Raw genomic sequence first — 18,581 nt, 5'->3', positions numbered from 1 at the left:
TCTGATAACAAACCCTCCCCAAATCTTACCAACTGATTTATAAAAGCCAAGGTCTATTTCTGCCTCACACGACATGGCTGCCTTTACAGGTCTTCTCATTCTGAAATGGAAAGTGATTGAGAAGAACCCATCTCAAATGTTGCTAATCACTTTGACAATGGGAAAATATAGCTCTAGGGTGTGTTGCACCAGTGATTAACTGTTTCTGCCTAGAAACGACTCTCACTCTTCTCTAACAAGTCATTGGCTAAAACAAGCCATAGGCAAGACAACCAACCATAATAGGGGGAGGGAGGTACACTCTCTCCAGGTATCCAGAGTAAAAGATGACCACCAGAGCAGTAGTCACAAGAACAAAAGTCCCTTAGAAACTTATTAATTAAAGGAGTCATGCAAATACAAAATATACAAATAAGTAAAGGAGGCATGTGCCCCACTGGAGTGAGGATATGGAGGAGATAACCAAAGATGTGGTAGGGTAATGTGAGGGGAGCAAAATCAACCAGAAGGTCCATTTTAGACAAGCTGGTCAGTTGCTCAGATAAAGTCGACAGCAGATACAATTTTGATATTTTCCCATTGTCTTCCACTCAGGGAAATGTTAACCAAAACTACACGACTTGGCCAGGCCCACTTGTCTGAGTTGTTTCATAACATGAGGTCCCAATAAAGAACATGGTGCTGCCACAGAACACCAACAAAGAGAATTCTGGAAGAACCAAAAGAGGGAGGAGAGGACCAGCCTCCCAGAGTCCTTTTCACTGGAATCCATCTTGGCTGAGCAATGCTACACACCCCCAGGAAGGACACTGAGTCAGAGTGACTGGCCAGAGACAACCTGAAAACGAACCCCCTTACTATAAAACCGGAGCTGTAAACCAGGTGGCACAGCAGTTCTCCTGGGTTCCCTTGCCTTGCTGCTCTCTGCCCAGGCCACCTCAAAGAGTTATTCATTTTTCCCTAGGTATCTCTCATGTATATGAGATATGTATGTTAACAAACTTCTGTTTGATTTTCTTTTGTTAATCTTTTATTATGGACATCTTAGTTAAGAACTCAGAAGAGCAGAGAAAAAAATATTTTTCTTCCCCTTGTGGACTTAAAAAATAATTACAACCTAAAAGTTGAGAGGTATGTTTTATTCTGTGGGAATTTTTAAGACTGCAAGCCCAGAAGACAGCATCACAAGTAATCCTGAGAGAACTGTTCTGAGGAGGCAAGGGGAAGAGCCAGATTATACAGAAGTTTTGCAACAAAGAACAGGTAATCTGAATATCAAAAGATTGTTGTTAATTAAAAAAAAAAAACAGATATTCCAAGTTAAGGAATTTAGTGCTTTTCTATATATGGGAAGATGGAAAATTCTGGGCTCAATGAAATCATTCCTTTGATGTGAACCTCAGCTATCTGGGGTCAGTATCCTGTGTTTTCACATCTTGAATTTCTTTGTGGCTCACCATAGTGAGAGGCTACAGGCTGATGACTGCTAGATCACAGGTATTCTTCTTGAGTTCCCTCGGGGCTCACCAATTCACCATCTGTGATGACTGTGACATCCTTTGTTTATTGATATGGCAGGAAATATTCCATTCCTCACCCTGTATATGTATGGACTTCATCAATGAAATTCCTTCCCCGCATCCCACCCCCAGCGGCTTCTAGTTAGGTTCCTCTTCTGAGAGACACAAGGGTGAAATCAGAGAGAGGTACAAGAGTGAAGTCACCATATCTTTCCTGATGGGACTGCTGCTGGCTGACTGCATCCCGCAACTATGGTCACAGTTCCATAACTACAGCCAAGCAGCCCTCACACCGTGCATTCTCTTTCTGCCCACAGAAGTGGTCAAACCCTCACAGTTACTTCAGGCCCAAGAGTGGTAACTTCCAAATGTTTCTAGCCACTGGGTACTGCACTATCTGATGTGGTTTCCCTCATTGCTATGAACTGAATTGAGTCCCCACAAAACTCATATGAGAGGACACAGTGAGAAGGCAGACTTCTGCAAGCCAGGAAGAGAACCTTCATCACAACTTAACCATGCTGGCAACCTAATCTCAGACTTCCAGCCTCCAGAACTGGGAGAAAATAAATACTTGCTGTTTAAACCACCTTGACTATGGTATTGTGTTATGGCAGCCTGAGCAGTATTCAACACTAACCTATACTCTTATAATAATCCCTTTATTAAACTCTTCTCAAATTATCCCACACAAGCATCTCTTTTCCTGCTGAGATTCTTATTCATAAAAAATATGTATTTTGAATTCTCATTTGTTTGCACCTATAATTTCTCTCCAACTTATAATTTCCTATATACATGACAGCTTAATTATGACTTAGAAAATTAGAACTAACTTTAGTTTTAAAGAGTAAAATATTTAAGCAAATATACCATTTATATTTTATTTAAGGCACAATATAGCATAATTATTCAGAGAACAGGATTAGAGGTTTAGGCAGACTTGGAGTTCACTCCCATTTCTCTACATGGTAGCAGAGTTACTCTGCCAAGCGACTTCTCTAATGTTCAAGTTCTTCATCTGTTAAATAATAATCACAATCTAAATTATACTCCAATTAAAAAATAGATTGAAAAAATCTTAAAAAAAGAATCATAGTCTGTTTTATAACCAATATGATTATCATAGGGTTGCAATAATAGCCAAAAATGAAACAGAGAAAGCTATTACTATTAATCATTATTACTATTATTCTCTTATCATTAATCCTTTTATGATATTGCTGTTTTGGGAAGCTCCTTGAAACCTGAGCATATCCATAGATACTAGTTCTCACAACCCTCAAAGCCCATGGGATTCTTACATCAAGGAGAATAGATTAGTACCTATATACGTGCTCCAAAGACAGCATGAACTAAGGCCAGGAGGCATCCGGCATTTTGCCTAGGAACATTCCCTTTAGAGGGGAAGTTAATCAATGCGTTATCACCCTTAATGAAGTTCTCATATTAAATGCAGGACACTTGATACAATTTACTTTAATTAATTACTTTTCTATGCTTAGAGAAAGTGCTTGAGGAATTATTTGTTCTGCCTGAACATTCTCTTTTTATCTTTTTTGTCTGCTGCCACTTTAGACATGGATATGTCTGGAACAGAGAGCTGAAAAATACTAACAAGCACCAACTACTACCTCAGCAACTAACGTAAGACTTATTCACACATCACTTAATTTTTCTTTAATAACATAGAATTTTCTATGGCTCGGCCAATAAGCATCTTATAGGAAAGTCAAGTTAGGCTCTGCAGTCTGCACATATTATGAGCCTCTGCAATAGGAAAAAAGATTTCTCAGCAGGCAGGCTGAATCATGAAAAGTCTGAAAACCAACAGTTCATGCAACAAGGTTATGCAACAAGAAAAGTTTAGCTTTTTAAATCCAATACTCAAAAATAATTTCTAATAAATTGCTGCTATGCATGACCTTGAAAGATATCTAATCAACCCAACTTCCAAGATGAGAATATTAAACAAATGAGAGGTATGACCTTGATCAAGTTCCTTAGCCTCTCTGATTTTTAGATACCTCATTAAAATGGGGCAAAAAATGGAACACAGACCAAGGGCTGATGAGAGAATGAATGAAATAAGGCATACAGACTACAGTTTCCTGACGTACAGGAAAACACTCAGTTATTGTTGGATATATGCGTGTGTGTGTGTGTGTGTGTGTGTATACTCAATCACTCAGTTACATCTGACTCTTTTCTGCCCCATGGACTATAGCTCACCAGGCTCCCCTGTCCATCGGATTTCCCAGGCAAGAATACTGGAGTGGGTAGCCATTTCCTTCTCCAGGGGATCTTCCAGTTCAGGACTCAAACCCACCTCTTGCATCTCCTGCATTGGCAGGGGGATTCTTTACCACTATTGCTACCTGGGAAGCCCAGTTGTTTGATAGGCTATTATTATGATATCTTATATCAATTCTAGCCCTACTACACTATGACCCATTGCCATGTAGAAAATTTGACTCATCTTACAATAAAAATGGGCTACTCATATTGCTATGTGACTACTCTTTCAGTTTAAAGCTTTCAAATAAACATTCGTATCCCAAGAAAGATTTGACAGTTTTCAGTTTCCCATGTGGGTATGTCCATGAAGATCACTGGCTTATTAAATAACTCCATTCTGATAAGCAACAAAGCTTTTCTGGCCAATCACAATCTAGACTACAATAAAACTAACATAAATTTAACCTTAAAAAGCTTGGAGAAATAGGGAAACCAGGTTTTAAACATTAAATATTAAGTATCTACTAATTTGCCCAGGTACTCATTTTAACTGTGAAGTTTATAACTTTAAAAAATGATCCAGCAAAAATTAATGAATTAACTAATAAAGAAGTTTTCATTCATATTTTGAGGTTTCTGAGTTTTACAATTTGCATTTGTTGTTGTTCAATCACTCAGTCATGTCCGACTCTTTCTGACCCCATGGACTGCTGCACACCAGGCTTCCTTGTCTCTCACCATTGCCCAGAGCTTGCTCAAACCCATGTCCATCAAGTCTGTGATACCATCCAACCATCTCCTCCTCTGTCGTCCCCTTCTCCTCCTGCCTTCAATCTTTCCCAGCATCAGGGCCGTTTCAGATGAGTCAGCACTTTGCATCAGGTAGCCAAAGTATTGAAGCTTCAGCTTCAGCATCAGTCCTTCCAATGAATATTTAGGACTGATTTCCTTTAGGATTGACTGGTTTGAACTCCTTGCAGTTCAAGGAACTCTCAAGACTCTTCTCCAAGACCACAGTTCAAAAAGATCAATTCTTCAGTGCTCAGCCTTCTTTATGGTCCGACTCTCACAACCATACACAACTACTGGAAAAACCATAGCTTTAAATAGATGGGCCTTTGTCAGCAGGTAATGTCCCTGCTTTTTAAAATGCTGTCTAGATTTCTCACAGCTTTTCTTCAAAGGAGCAAGTGTCTTAATTCATGGCTGTAGTCACCATCTGCAGTGAATTTGGAGCCTAAGAAAATAAAGTCTCACACTGTTTCCATTGTTTCCCATCTATTTGCAATGAAGTGATGGAACCAGATGCCGTATTACTTTTTTGAATGTGGAGTGCTAAGCCAGCTTTTTCACTCTCCTCTTTCACCTTCACCAAGAGGCTCTTTAGTTCCTCTTCACTTTCTGCCATTAGTGTGGTGTCATCTGCATATCTGAGCTTATTTGTATTTCTCCTGGCAATCTTGATTCCAGCTTGTGCTTCATCCAGCCTGGCATTTCGCATGATGTAATCTGTATATATGTTAAATAAGCAAGGTGACAATATACAGCTTTGACATACTCCTTTCCCAATTTGGAACCCAGTCTATTGTTCCATGTCTGGTTCTGTTGCTTGTTGACTTGCACACACGTTTCTCAGAAGGCAAGTAATGTGGTCTAGTGTTCCCATCTCTTTAAGAATTTTCCATAGTTTGTTGTGATACACACAATCAAAGGCTTTAACATAGCCAATGAAGCAGAAGTAGATGTTTTCTGGAATTCTCTAGCTTTTCTGTGATTCAGTGGATGGCGGCATTTTGATCTCTGATTCCTCTGTCTTTTCTAAATTCAGCTTGCAAATCTGCAAGCTCTTGGTTCACATAATTTTGAAGCCTAGCTTGAAGGATTTTGAGCATTACCTGCCTAGCATGTGAAATGAGTTTAGTTGTGCAACAGTTTGAACACTTTTTGGCATTGCCCTTCTTTGGGATTGGAATGAAAACTGACCTTTTCCAGTCCTGTGGCCACTGCTGAGTTTTCCAAATTTGCTGGCATATTGAATGCAGTACTTTAACAGCATCAGCTTTTAGGATTTGAAATAACTCAGCTATAATTTCATCACCTCCACTAGCTCTGTGCATTGTGATGCTTCCTAAGGCCCACTTGACTTGGCACTCCAGGATATCTGGCTCTAGGTGAGTGATCACAACAGCATGATTATCTGGATCATGAAAATCTTTTTTGTGTAGTTCTTCTGTGTATTCTTGCTATTTCTTAATATCTTCTGCTTCTGTTAGGTCCATACCATTTCTGTCCTTTATTGTGCCCATCTCTGCATGAAATGTTCCCTTGGTATCTCTAATTTTCTTGAAGAGATCTCTGGTTCTTTCCCATTCTATTGTTTTCCCCTATTTCTTTGTATTGATCACTTAGGAAGACTTTCTTATCTATCCTTGCTATTCTTTGGAAGTCTGCATTCAGACAGGTATATCTTTCCTTTTCTCCTTTGCCTTTAGTTTCTCTTCTTTTCTCAGCTATTTGTAAGGCCTCTACAGACAACCATTTGCCTTTTTGCATTTCTTTTACCTGGGGATGGTTTTGATCACCACCTCTTATACAATGTTATGAACCTCCATCCATAGTTCTTCAGGCATTCTATAGGACCTAATCCCTTGAATCTATTTGTCACTTCCATAGCATAATCATAAGGGATTTGATTTAGTTCACACCTGAATGGCCTTCTGGTTTTCCTTATTTTCTTCAATTTAAGTCTGAATTTTCCAATATTATTTTTTAATAATTCCAAAATACATTTTCAATAACATTTTTTAAATGAGGAAGGGTTATAATCCCAAGGAGCCTACTATATAAAGAAATGTTTCTGAAGTGGATTCACTCATGCCAGACAGTTGGGTTGTCCTCAGACAGTTCACAATCCAGTTTTTACTTCCCCAAACAGAACCCAAAATGTAAGGAAATAAGCAGATGATATTCTAGCCCTTTTCAATATTTTTTAATTTTTTAATTTTCTTTGGAAAGAAGAGGAATGTCTTAAGACAAAAGTAACTATTTCTGCTTGGAAGTTAATTGTAGTTATGTAACTTAAGGAATAAAGGCTGTCATAAAAAACCACAGTTCAAGCAAAGTTGGGATGCTAGTCAAGATAGTCCACTTCTACAGTGAAATATAAAACTGGATGAATTGTGAGCTTTCCTATAAGATCAGAATTAAAAAGAGGATTTAATATTGATTTTCCCAGGATAAATGTTCACAAGACAAATTCTCAGTATTTCGCCATGAGTAAATCCCTCGTACCTACACCCATTCTCAGCTGGAGTTAACAACTAGAGAATTAACAAAGTGACTGTCCCTCAAAGGCTGTGAAATAAAAGGGCTCAATATAGGATCCTTTAAAACACTTTCAAAACCTCCTGAATGTAGACTGTTCCACAGGATAACCTTCCTGGACTCTTCAAAAGTCAATGTCATGAGAAACAACCACACACATCAAAAAAAGATTTCAAATAAATAACACAGAAGCACATCTATTAAACAGCTAAAATGTATAAAAACTTATTTTACATAATTAGCCTCCAATTAAAATAAATAAATTTATATTAAAAAACTTATTTTGCAAAGTGTTGGCAAAGAGGAATGGGAATGCACATATACTGCTACTGAAAATGTTAAATAGTACAACCACCTTGGGAAACTGTTTTGCAATTTCTTCAAAAATTAAATATATATCTGCTACATGATTCAGCCATTTCAATCCTAAAAATATACCCAAGACAAAAAAAAGCATATGTCCATACAGAGACTGGCACACAAATATTCCCAGCAACTTTATTTGAAACAATCAAAACACACAAACAACCCAGGTGTCCATGAACAAGTAAACGGATAAATGGCTTGCAACTGATAGACCCACAAAATGGAATGCTCTGCAGCAATACAAGAATGAACTACTAATATACGCAAAAGACATGGAGGAATCTCAAAATAATGATGCTGGAGTCAGACACAAAATGGTACCTACTGTATGACTCCACTTATATGAAATGTGAGAAAATGTCACTAATCTCTAGTAACAAAAAGATCAGTTGTTGCCTGGGGGGTATGAAGGGGAAGCAAAGAGGGGACACAAGGGAAAGATTAGAGAGGGGAATGAAGCTTGAAGGATGATGCGTATGTTCACTGTCTTGACTGTGGTGACAGTTTCATAGTGCAAACAAGTCCAAACGTTTAAATTTACCAAATTGTACAGTTTAATGTGTATACTTTCATGTCAATTATACTTCAGTTTTTAAAAAAATGATTTCTTTAGAATAAAAAGACTGAAAAGCCATTACAATGTGTGATCATTCACTGGACCCTTCTTTTAAAAATCATATAATTGTAGGACATTGAGGAAATTTATCTATGGATTACATAGATGTATAGAATTCAGGACTTTTTTCTTAGGTAAAACTACAGTAGTCTAAGAGATTCACTCAAAAAGGTTTAGGATGAAGAGCTGATTTCTACAGATTAAATAAAATAAAAAATACTGAGAGAAAGGAAGAGAAGCAGTAAATGTGATACAAAATTACCTTCTAAATCTAGGTTAAAGCTAAATAATTGCTTATTTGACAATTCTTTTAATTTTTGTATTTTTGAAATTTGTCATAATAAATGGATTAATACCCTACATTATTTTCTTTCATTTCATTCTTGTCTTCATTCAGGAAGCAATAACACTCAGTAGGGAGTATTTTTTAAATATCCTCCTATGTAGCAGAAAACAATAGCCATAAAATCTTCAATCATTTAATTGGTAAAAATTTATTTTCTGTTTGAGATCTCTCCACAGATGACAGCATAGGTTGTTAATAAAGCAACTAACAATAATAATGATCACAGCAGTGAACTGCCATTGGCACTAACCATGTTCTACAGTCTTCACATGCATTTGAGTTCTCTCACCTCTCTTAATATAATTCACTTAACAATCTGATACTGTAGATACTACTATCGTCATCCCTATATTGCAGATGAGAAAACAATACAAAGAGAGTTAACTAGCTTACCCAGAGTTACACGGGATAATAGGAGGAGTGGGTGCTCAAGACCAGCAGTCTGAGACTAGAGCTTGTGTTCGCAAGTTGGAGGTCACAGATTACAATGCCACTAAGTACAGGCCAAAAGGGAATGACCAGGTAGGAACTCTGACAAACTGGTGCATGTGTCCCCTGCTTCTTGGCCAATATTGCCATGTGCGTGGATTTTTTCAAGAAAAGCCAGAAATACAGATTTTTAGGTGAAGTGTCATGTTGCTTTTGTTTGATTATTGGTTTCTTTACATTCATGACATTCCTTTTTAACAAACAGTGCTGTTAAAAAAGCAAAACTTTTTAAAGAATTCATTTGGCCTGTACATGCAGGTTTGCAATCTATGGCAAAACAATTAAAGCCCCTTAGCACTGTGGCTTTAAGAAATAATTAGGAATTCCCCCAAAAAAATCTCTTTTGAGGATTCATGATCCAAACTGTTGATTCACAAACTGTCCCTCATATATGGAGGGCACAGATAGACCAAAGAAAGAGGCAGGTCACTCCAGATGGTAGGCAGCTGTTAAAATAAGCAAGGGAGCCCTTTCTGCCTCTACTGCTGCCACGGTGCCTATGAAAAAGCTTGTGGTGAAGGTGGGGCAAAAAAAAAGAAGCAGGTCCTGAAGTTTACTCTGGACTGTACCCAGCTTCCCAGGTGGCACTAGTGGTAAAGAACCTGCCTACCAATGCAGGAGACTTAAAAAATGTGGGTTAGATCCCTGGGTCAGGAAGATCCCCTGGAGAAGGAAATGGCAACCCAGTCTGGTATTCTTGCCTGGAGAATCCCATGGACAGAGGAGCCTGGTGGGCTACAGTCCATGGGGTTGCAAAGAGTCAGACACAACTGAAGCGTACCCACCCTGTAGAGAAGATGGAAACATGGATGTCACCAGTTTTGAGCAGTTTCTTCAGGAGAGGATCAAGGTGGACGGAAAAGCAGACAATCTGGGCAGCAGTGTTGTAACAATCAAAAGAAGCAAGATAAAAATAAGAAGAAGAAACAAGAGCAAGATCACTGTAACTTCTGAAATGCTCTTTTCCAAAAGGTATTTGAAATATCTTAACAAAAACTGTTTGAAGAAGGATAATCTACTTGATTTGTTACGCATAGTAGCTAGCAGCAAAGTTACAAATTGCATTGTTTCCTCATTAATCAAGATGAAGAAGAGGAAGAAGAAGAGGATTAAAACTCAATCTGGAATATTTGGATAAGTTTTTAAATAAAATTTATCAAGCAAAAAAAAAAATTACCAAGGGAACTTACAGAGAAGATTTGTCTTGAGGGACTGTAAGATGAGTAGCTCTCTGCACCTGCTTATAAAGAGCTTATATAGAGGCCTTTTTCATTCCAATCCCAAAGAAAGGCAATGCGAAAGAATGCTCATACTACCACACAATTGCACTCATCTCACATGCTAGTAAAGTCATGTTCAAAATTCTCCAAGCCAGGCTTCAGCAATACATGAACTGTAAAATTCCAGATGTTCAACCTGGTTTTAGAAAAGGTGGAGGAACCAGAGATCAAATTGTCAACATCCGCTGGATCATGGAAAAAGCAAGAGTTCCAGAAAAACATCTATTTCTGCTTTATTGACTATGCCAAGCCTTTGACTGTGTGGATCACAATAAACTGTGGAAAATTCTGAAAGAGATGGGAATACCAGACTACCTGACCTGCCTCTTAAGAAACCTATATGCAGGTCAGGAAGCAACAGTTAGAACTGGACATGGAAAAACAGACTGGTTCCAAAGAGGAAAAGGAGTCCGTCAAGGCTGTATATTGTCACCCTGCTTATTTAACTTCTATGCAGAGCACATAATGAGAAATGCTGGTCTGGAAGAAGCAGAAGCTGGAATCAAGACTGCCGGGAGAAATATCAATAACCTCAGATATGCAGATGACACCACCCTTATGGCAGAAAGTGAAGAGGAACTAAAAAGGCTCTTGATAAAACTGAAAGAGGAGAGTGAAAAAGTTGGCTTAAACCTCAACATTCAGAAAACGAAGATCATGGCATCCGGTCCCATCACTTCATGGGAAATAGATGGGGAAACAGTGGAAACAGTGTCAGACTTTATTTTGAGGGGCTGCAAAATCACTGCAGATGTTGACTGCAACCATGAAATTAAAAGATGCTTACTCCTTGGAAGGAAAGTTATGACCAACCTAGATAGCATATTCAAAAGCAGAGACATTACTTTGTCAACAAAGGTCCGTCTAGTCAAGGCTATGGTTTTTCCAGTAATCATGTATGGATATGAGAATTGGACCGTAAAGAAGGCTAAGCGACGAAGAACTGATGCTTTTGAACTGTGGTGTTGGAGAAGACTCTTAAGTCCCTTGGACTGCAAGGAGATCCAACCAGTCCATCCTAAAGGAAATCAGTCCTGGATATTCATTGGAAGGACTGATGTTGAAGCTGAAACTCCAATACTTTGGCCACCTGATGCGAAGAACTGACTCACTAGAAAAGACCCTGATGCTGGGAAAGATTAAAGGTGAGGAGAAGGGGATGACAGAGGATGAGATGGTTGGATAGCGTCACTAACTTGATGGACATGAGTTTGAGCAAACTCTGGGAGTTAGTGTAGGACAGGGAAGCCTGGCATACTGCAGTCTATGGGAATGCAAAGAGTCAGACACAACTGAACAACTGAACTGAACTGAACTGAACTGAACTGAAGTTAACACTTCAGCAGTGGCAGTGCCAAGTAAAAACAAAGTTCATAGTAACAGTAATGTCTAAGCACTTACTATTTGCAAGATATTAAGTCAGGCACTCTCTGAACACCATCATCATAGAGCCATTTCACAGATGGAGAAACTGAGTCAGAATAAATTTATATGCCTGTGGTCAAGAGTTTATCTTTAGTAGATGTAGCACCTAGGATTTAAATCCAGATGTCATTCCAGTGCCTGAGTTTTTTTCTATAGCTTTGTATCTCAAAGAGCAAAGGTCTGTGGTGAAGAGGAGAGAAATGAGAATTAGGAAAGAGAACTAAACTTTCAGAGCAGAGATGGATACCTCTCTATACTTTGCTCAGCCCCCAGCCTGCCAAAAAGACTGAGCTATTTCTCACAGGCTTACCTAGTATCTCTGCTTCAGAATCAGCTGGGGAGATAATTTAAAATGCAGATTTCTGGGCCCCACTCCAACCCTAATAAATTTACATCTCTAAGGCAGAGACCATCAATGTGTATTTTTAATTGCTCTTCCAAAGTGAATGTTCTCCAGATAAACCTCTGGATTTGATGATTCAGAAAAGGACCGAGGCAGAGTGTAAAAATCTTGAACAGAAATTTAAAGGCAGAAGGAGACTTTTTAAAGTTGCAACACAGAAGGGAGCTTTTGCTGTCAGACATATAATTTTTAATTCTCTAAGAGAACAATTATTATCGACAAACATCTGAAGGAAATGTAAGCCATTTATTTTACATGTTTTGACATCTGAAGAAAATGACAAGCTGGAGGGAAAAACAGGTTTAAGTTTGGCAGCAATTAGTTAATTTGTGACGGATTATTAAAAAATAATATATGCACTCTGCGCTTCTCCAGAGGGGAGAGTTACAAATTATTATGGTGGTTGTTGCTGCTGCTGCCATTGCTGGTGTTACTGTTGTTTTTAAAAGATTGCAGCCTTCAGATGTTTTGAATATTAATATTATTTGAGGTTATCAGGTTGCCATAGCTACCTTGGTTCCCTTCTGCCAGCGGGACGTGATGCCCTGGGAGTTAGAATTGAGTCCACAATATAACTGCAACCTGGGAAGCTGCCTCACTTTTTCCCACAACTCCACACCTTGCTGTTCAGATACACTGACCAAAATGCAGCTGCCTCCAGCCTGCCAGCCTTCTCATGCCTGTGTTTTCTCCACTCAGTTGTCCTCCCTATCTCCCCTCCATTCCTCTAGGAGCCTTCCACTGGGCTCTTTTAAACCCTTGGACATGGATTCTCACTCAACCCTTCTGGTAACACTTCTTCTACCTTCTCTCCTAAGCTGAAACCTGGCTTTTCCCAGATAATCATAGCACTGAGCTCTCATGTACACAGACGCTGGTGATGTCATGTTTCCCTGCTAATCCACCCCTAGCTCCATCTTCCCCAAATCTTACGGGTGAGAAGTAGATCAGTATCAATCTCAGGGTTTCTGCTGCTTCTGCTGACTCACCATTTTCATTCCAGGACCCCGCCCTCCTTTGCACTTCCTCATCTGGTCATGCCATCCTCCTCTGGTCTCCCTCTTTGTCTTCTAACCTCTGGGGGACCTCCAGGCTTTCCGGTCAGTCCTGTCCCCTCACCCGCACTGAGAGATTACACAGGACTACACTAGACCCCAGCCACTGCCACCCACGCTGCCTCCTCTACTCCGAAGCTACCACAGTTCCATCTTCAGTTCCATCTCTTGCTGGTTTAAGTTTCACCTGCAGGCCCTGAGCCAGTGCTGCCAGCACTGATCGCTTTTCCTACAACTTGACTGCATTCTTTCTACAACCTCAAAGCAACAGGGTGTGGTACTTTAAGAATTTGGTGTCTGGATTAAACCCCACAGGCAAAGTCCTGGCTTTTCCACTTACTACTTCTATGGTTCAGGAAAAGCTAAGGAATCTTTCCAGGCCTCAACTTCCTCATCCATAGAATAACCATAATATCACCTATTTCACAAGGCTGTTACCAAGACTGAAAAAGAAATCTCCTTTGCATAATTTAGACTGTTTGAAGGTAAGAGAAAACTCAACTCAGACTAGCATAAGAAACAAGTATTTTATTGGTTCATTTTCCTCAAAGTCCAGAGCAAAGATAGGCTTCAGGCTGGGACTGATTCAGTGGTTCAGCCACAGAACAAGGACATTATCTCTCTCTCTGTCCTAAGTGTCAGATTCAGTTTAAGACTGGTTCTCCCTCATGGCTATAAGAAACTATCATTGGGTTATAGGCTTCCTCACCCAAAGCCAAAAAAGTGAAGAAAATGATCATTTCCAAAAGCTCTCCCAGAGCAGTAACAGAACTTTTCCAGACATTCTCAGGAAACCTCTCAGGTCCCATTGTCCAGATGCAAATAACAACTCCATTCCTGAGCCAATGCCTGAGGCCGAGGAATTACTAATTGGCTCAAATGGACCAATCACGGTAGCATAGAGAAAAGATTACAAATACTGGAAAGTATTTATCTGCCTATAAACTGTACATTAAATATGAGATAATGGAGAAGGGAATGGATGCTGGGGAAATGACCTAACACCCACTGCACAGAGTCAACTCCTTGGCTAACGATGGACAATTAGTAAACACTATGCTAACATCAGCATGTATTATCATGTCTTTTTTACCTTTGAGGACTGCTTCTGATTCTTCTTTGTATTATCATTTATTATTCACATGATTGTTTCTCTATACTCTCCTATCCTCAAGCTTGTCAATCCTTAAGGCAGTGTGCTTTACTGATTTTTACTGGCGGCTTCCCAGGTCCCAAATTCTGTACATAGCAGAATGCATAAGAAAAACTGAGCTTCAGTAAATGCTAATTAAATACATGAATAGACGATAAAAATGGTTCTACCCAGTGACAAAGCCTCTCTGGCGGGAGTTAAAGATTATGCAATGTTCCTATGCTCTTCAGTAAAGAACAACTTAATACATTTAACAAATATTCTTTCTTGTACAAAATAATACTACTAACCCACCACTGATTATCCAGGCACACAGAGTGAATGTCTTTGCTATTTTCTAACTGATCAGTAAGAGCTTATTCTTTACCACAACTACACACAATTTACCCTTTCTCAGGTTTCTTTCACAGTAACTTTTGAAGTAGTTGACTCCATTTGACCGAACTATATGCAATACAAAGAATACTGTGAGACACGTGATTTGCTTTGGTCACGGTACCCTCATAGTGAAAGCTAAGGAACCTTCAAGTCGGTATGTTTTAACTAAGAGTTATATGTCTCAAAACCACAAATTACCAGGAAAAACTCCCATACTACACAGCACAAAATTATAAGATATTTACGTAGGAAAAAAATTTCCCGGTTCAGATTATTATTTAAAATGTCCCATTTTCCATAAAATAGACTTCAATTTTAAACCCATATAGATATATGCCTTATTCTGCCTTGTTTTTTTTCTCTTAGTAAATAAAATTACTTCCAAAGAAATTTATTTTAATGCTTTTAAAATTAGGTAATATTAGCAATTCCATACGGAGAGGCATTGGCAACCCACTCCAGTACTCTTGCCTGGAAAATTCCATGGATGGAGGAGCCTGGTAGGCTATAGTCCATGGGGTCGCTAAGAGTCGGACACGGCTGAGCGACTTCACTTTCACTTTTCACTTTCATGCATTGGAGAAGGAAATGGCAACCCACACCAGTGTTCTTGCCTGGAGAATCCCAGGGGGAGCCTGGTGGGCTGCCATCTATGGGGTCGCACAGAGTCAGACATGACTGAAGCAACTCGGCAGCAGCAGCAGCAGTAGCAATTCCATAATAATGCAACTTAATGTAATTTTTAGATAGATATGGTAAATGGCTCAGTATGTGAGGTTTTTTTAATTTTTTGTATTTCTTTTAAAGACTGCAAGATTCCAGAATTTTATTATTACCTGAAAATTATCTGACTTAAGAAAACTTGAAAATGTCTTTGAGAGAAGAAAAGCATGTGGGAGACTATGAAACGTACTGGCGGCCTAACAGTAAAATATGGAGAAATGTGGATTCCCTACCTTTTAACTGAGAGGCTGTAGCAATGAAGAACCTTTCTTCTTGTCTGTGGAGACCATGCAGTGAATTTTAAGAGTGAAACCTGATGAAAGAGTAAAACAAGAAATGTTCAGAGAATATAAAGTAGTCAAACTAGCTGAACTTCATGTAAAACATAGTAATAAATTTAAAATCGTAATTATAGCACATGAGTTCAATCCAGATAATACTACATATATAAAGTTTTCTTACACATTTTATATCTAATTACCCACATGCATGACCGGTCACGTTTTTATTTCACGTGCCTCTTAAAACAGCCACCTTGCTTATCTCTAGCCACAAGCTTTTCACCATCTAATACAAAGTAAAGCCCCAGAAAATAATGAAACAACAGGATGGATAGTTAATGCAGTGAACAGTACTATATCCCCAAAGAATTGGATGCCTGACGCAACTCCATGGAGTAGATATTGTTACCTGAGGCCATGATGTTAAATGATCTTTCTTTTTGCTTCCAAGTATTGGAAATCGGGTCCCAAAACCCCTGATTGCACTGTAATGTGAAGTCTAGCCAATAACTCTCTTTCCCAAAGCAAAATCCAGCAGAGAAAGTGGGCACCATTAATTTCACACATCTAGCTAAACAGCCACAAAGCTGTGTGATGTAAGTTATCCTATTATCTCTGTTGGATTTGGGTGATGAATCACTCCAGTGAAGCTCCTGGTGTTTCCCCAGTGATCAGCCTGCTTGGTGGAGCAATCAAAGTTCATTCAAACCCCTACAGTCTCCACTCTGGCTTCTTGGAAAACCCTAAGTACAGAAATAATTTAGAATGCAACCAATAAAGCAGAAAGAGCCCTAACCTCAGTCATGTTTACAAATGAACTCTTTGAGATTCTCAATATCACTCAATATTTAAAAGGAAAAATTAAGAGAAAAATTAAATACCTTTTTTGTCCATAAAATTTGAATACTATGAATTTTTTAATGTCTCATTTGTCAGTAGGTAAATTGATGCACTCTTGATGGATTTAAATTTTAAACATGCATACACTTTGAACCAATAATTCCATTTCTATAAATGTATCCCTACAAAAATGTTCACAGACATATGCAAAAAATATTACAGTGTTGAATAAGTAGCTACATTTATTATAGTAAATCCATGCAATAGAATGTCTTGAAACCTTTAGAAAAAATAGGGTGAATCTATATAGACACTGATATGGAAAATAGCCCAATTTTATTACAGAGTGAGGAGAAGCAGTTTGATAACAAATCTATAACATGATTCCATTTTCACATTATGAAATTCTATTTGTGAAAAGGTTGTATACACATTTTTTCCTTGTATACATATAAATTTCTGGATGTACTCACCAAATACACACAAAAAATGATAGTCTGTAGAGTGGGAGGAGGGTCATTGTTGGATACAACAGGACCTTAACTTTTCATTGAAAATTTGAAAATTTTTACCATGAGAAGGGCAAGAAATTCTCTTCTCCAATGTCTTGGTTATATGAGGGTGAATATAGATGATATAAATGTCCAGCATAAAGAAACTGTCAGACATCAGGAACCCATGACTGTTGGTTTTCCCATTCAAACATGAGTGTTTATGTACACACACACACATACACACAACTCACTCCTTTCCGACACCTTCTGAACCCTGACATCATTTTACATGCCACCAATCTTACCATATGTCTCCATTATCTTTTGGATATCCTTATTTCCAGAGAGAATTGAAGAAAAGCAGCATGGGGAGATAATTTAATTTGGACATTGTTGTCCCCTAATTCCTAGCTTAAGTTTTTTCAAAAGAGAAAGGTAGTATTTTATTTTCCATTTTCAAAACAGAGGGAAATAAAATGTTCCCAGGTACTATCAGTGACATAGGAAAATGCTTCATCCTGCTCCCTACTTCAATCAATCTTAAAAGAAATACTGAGTGGAAACACTTAAAACATGCCTTGACTGTTATTGAAAACCACAAGAATGATGAAACTTTATGCATAATGATGTTGAAATAACCCTCTGTGAATTGCGGGGATTCTGACAGGCAGTGAGATTTATGACTCCTTTGCTCCATTCCAAATCACAGAAACAGTAAAGAGAGTAAAAAGCTAATTTCCAGGTCAATCATCTCCAAAATAGATGTTGATTTCACAAGCCAGTGGCAACGAAAGCTTGAATAAGCATCCTCAACATATTTTTACTTATTTATAGATCATATAATCACATCATTGTACTAATAATTTAAAACAGCAAATATAAAAGTAGAAATTAAAATGGATAAAATTTAAAATATATAGAAAATCAAGCATCTAGTATTTTCTTCCCACATTCACCCAGTGAGATACTATTCAAATAGCTCAAATAGCAGCAATCATGGTGACTCATACATAATTAAGAAATTTACATTCATAGTATCACTCAATATAATAATGAGTTGTTATGCCAATGAAACAGTTTCAGGACATGCTTTCAGCTGAAATGCCTCCTCAGAAGGACTAGGAGTATGTTATTTAATTGAGAAAATAAATAATTCTACGTAATTTGTTGTGAGTTGGGGGAGAGTATAAAACAAAGAGGTCTCCCCAAAATGTCAACAGTGCCAGGTTTGAGAAACTTTGCTCTAAAGAAGTCATCAGTGGTATGTCAAAAAGGACTATCAGATGAGTTCATTAGCACTGTTTGTGACTGCTCCATAATCTGAGACTCATTAAATTGCAGTGTATCCATTCACTGGAATGCTGTAAATGTTAAAATTATGTTGTTCAAGAATTTTTAAGACTATGAAGAAATGCCCATTATATTTATCCTAAAAGAATATATTTAGTATGATCAGAGCATTGTAAAAGTGTACACACACTTGTGTATAGTACTGGAAAATACTTTGAAAGAGTACCAACCAAAATATCAATATCATTTATTTTACCATTTATCTCTGAAGAGTGGTAAGGAGTTCATGTGAAAGATACTTCACAATTAATGTCATTATAAATATCTACACTGTTTATCAGTTGATATAAGCCATTACCT

At 38.2% G+C, this 18,581-nt stretch overlaps 1 pseudogene; it reads left to right on the top strand.

Moving 5' to 3' along the window:
* Positions 9,399-10,012, top strand: LOC106502366 (annotated as a pseudogene).

Source organism: Capra hircus, chromosome 7, assembly GCF_001704415.2.
Source record: "Capra hircus breed San Clemente chromosome 7, ASM170441v1, whole genome shotgun sequence".
In the NCBI taxonomy this organism is placed as follows: domain Eukaryota; kingdom Metazoa; phylum Chordata; class Mammalia; order Artiodactyla; family Bovidae; genus Capra; species Capra hircus.
This window is presented reverse-complemented; position numbering and strand designations above follow the sequence as displayed.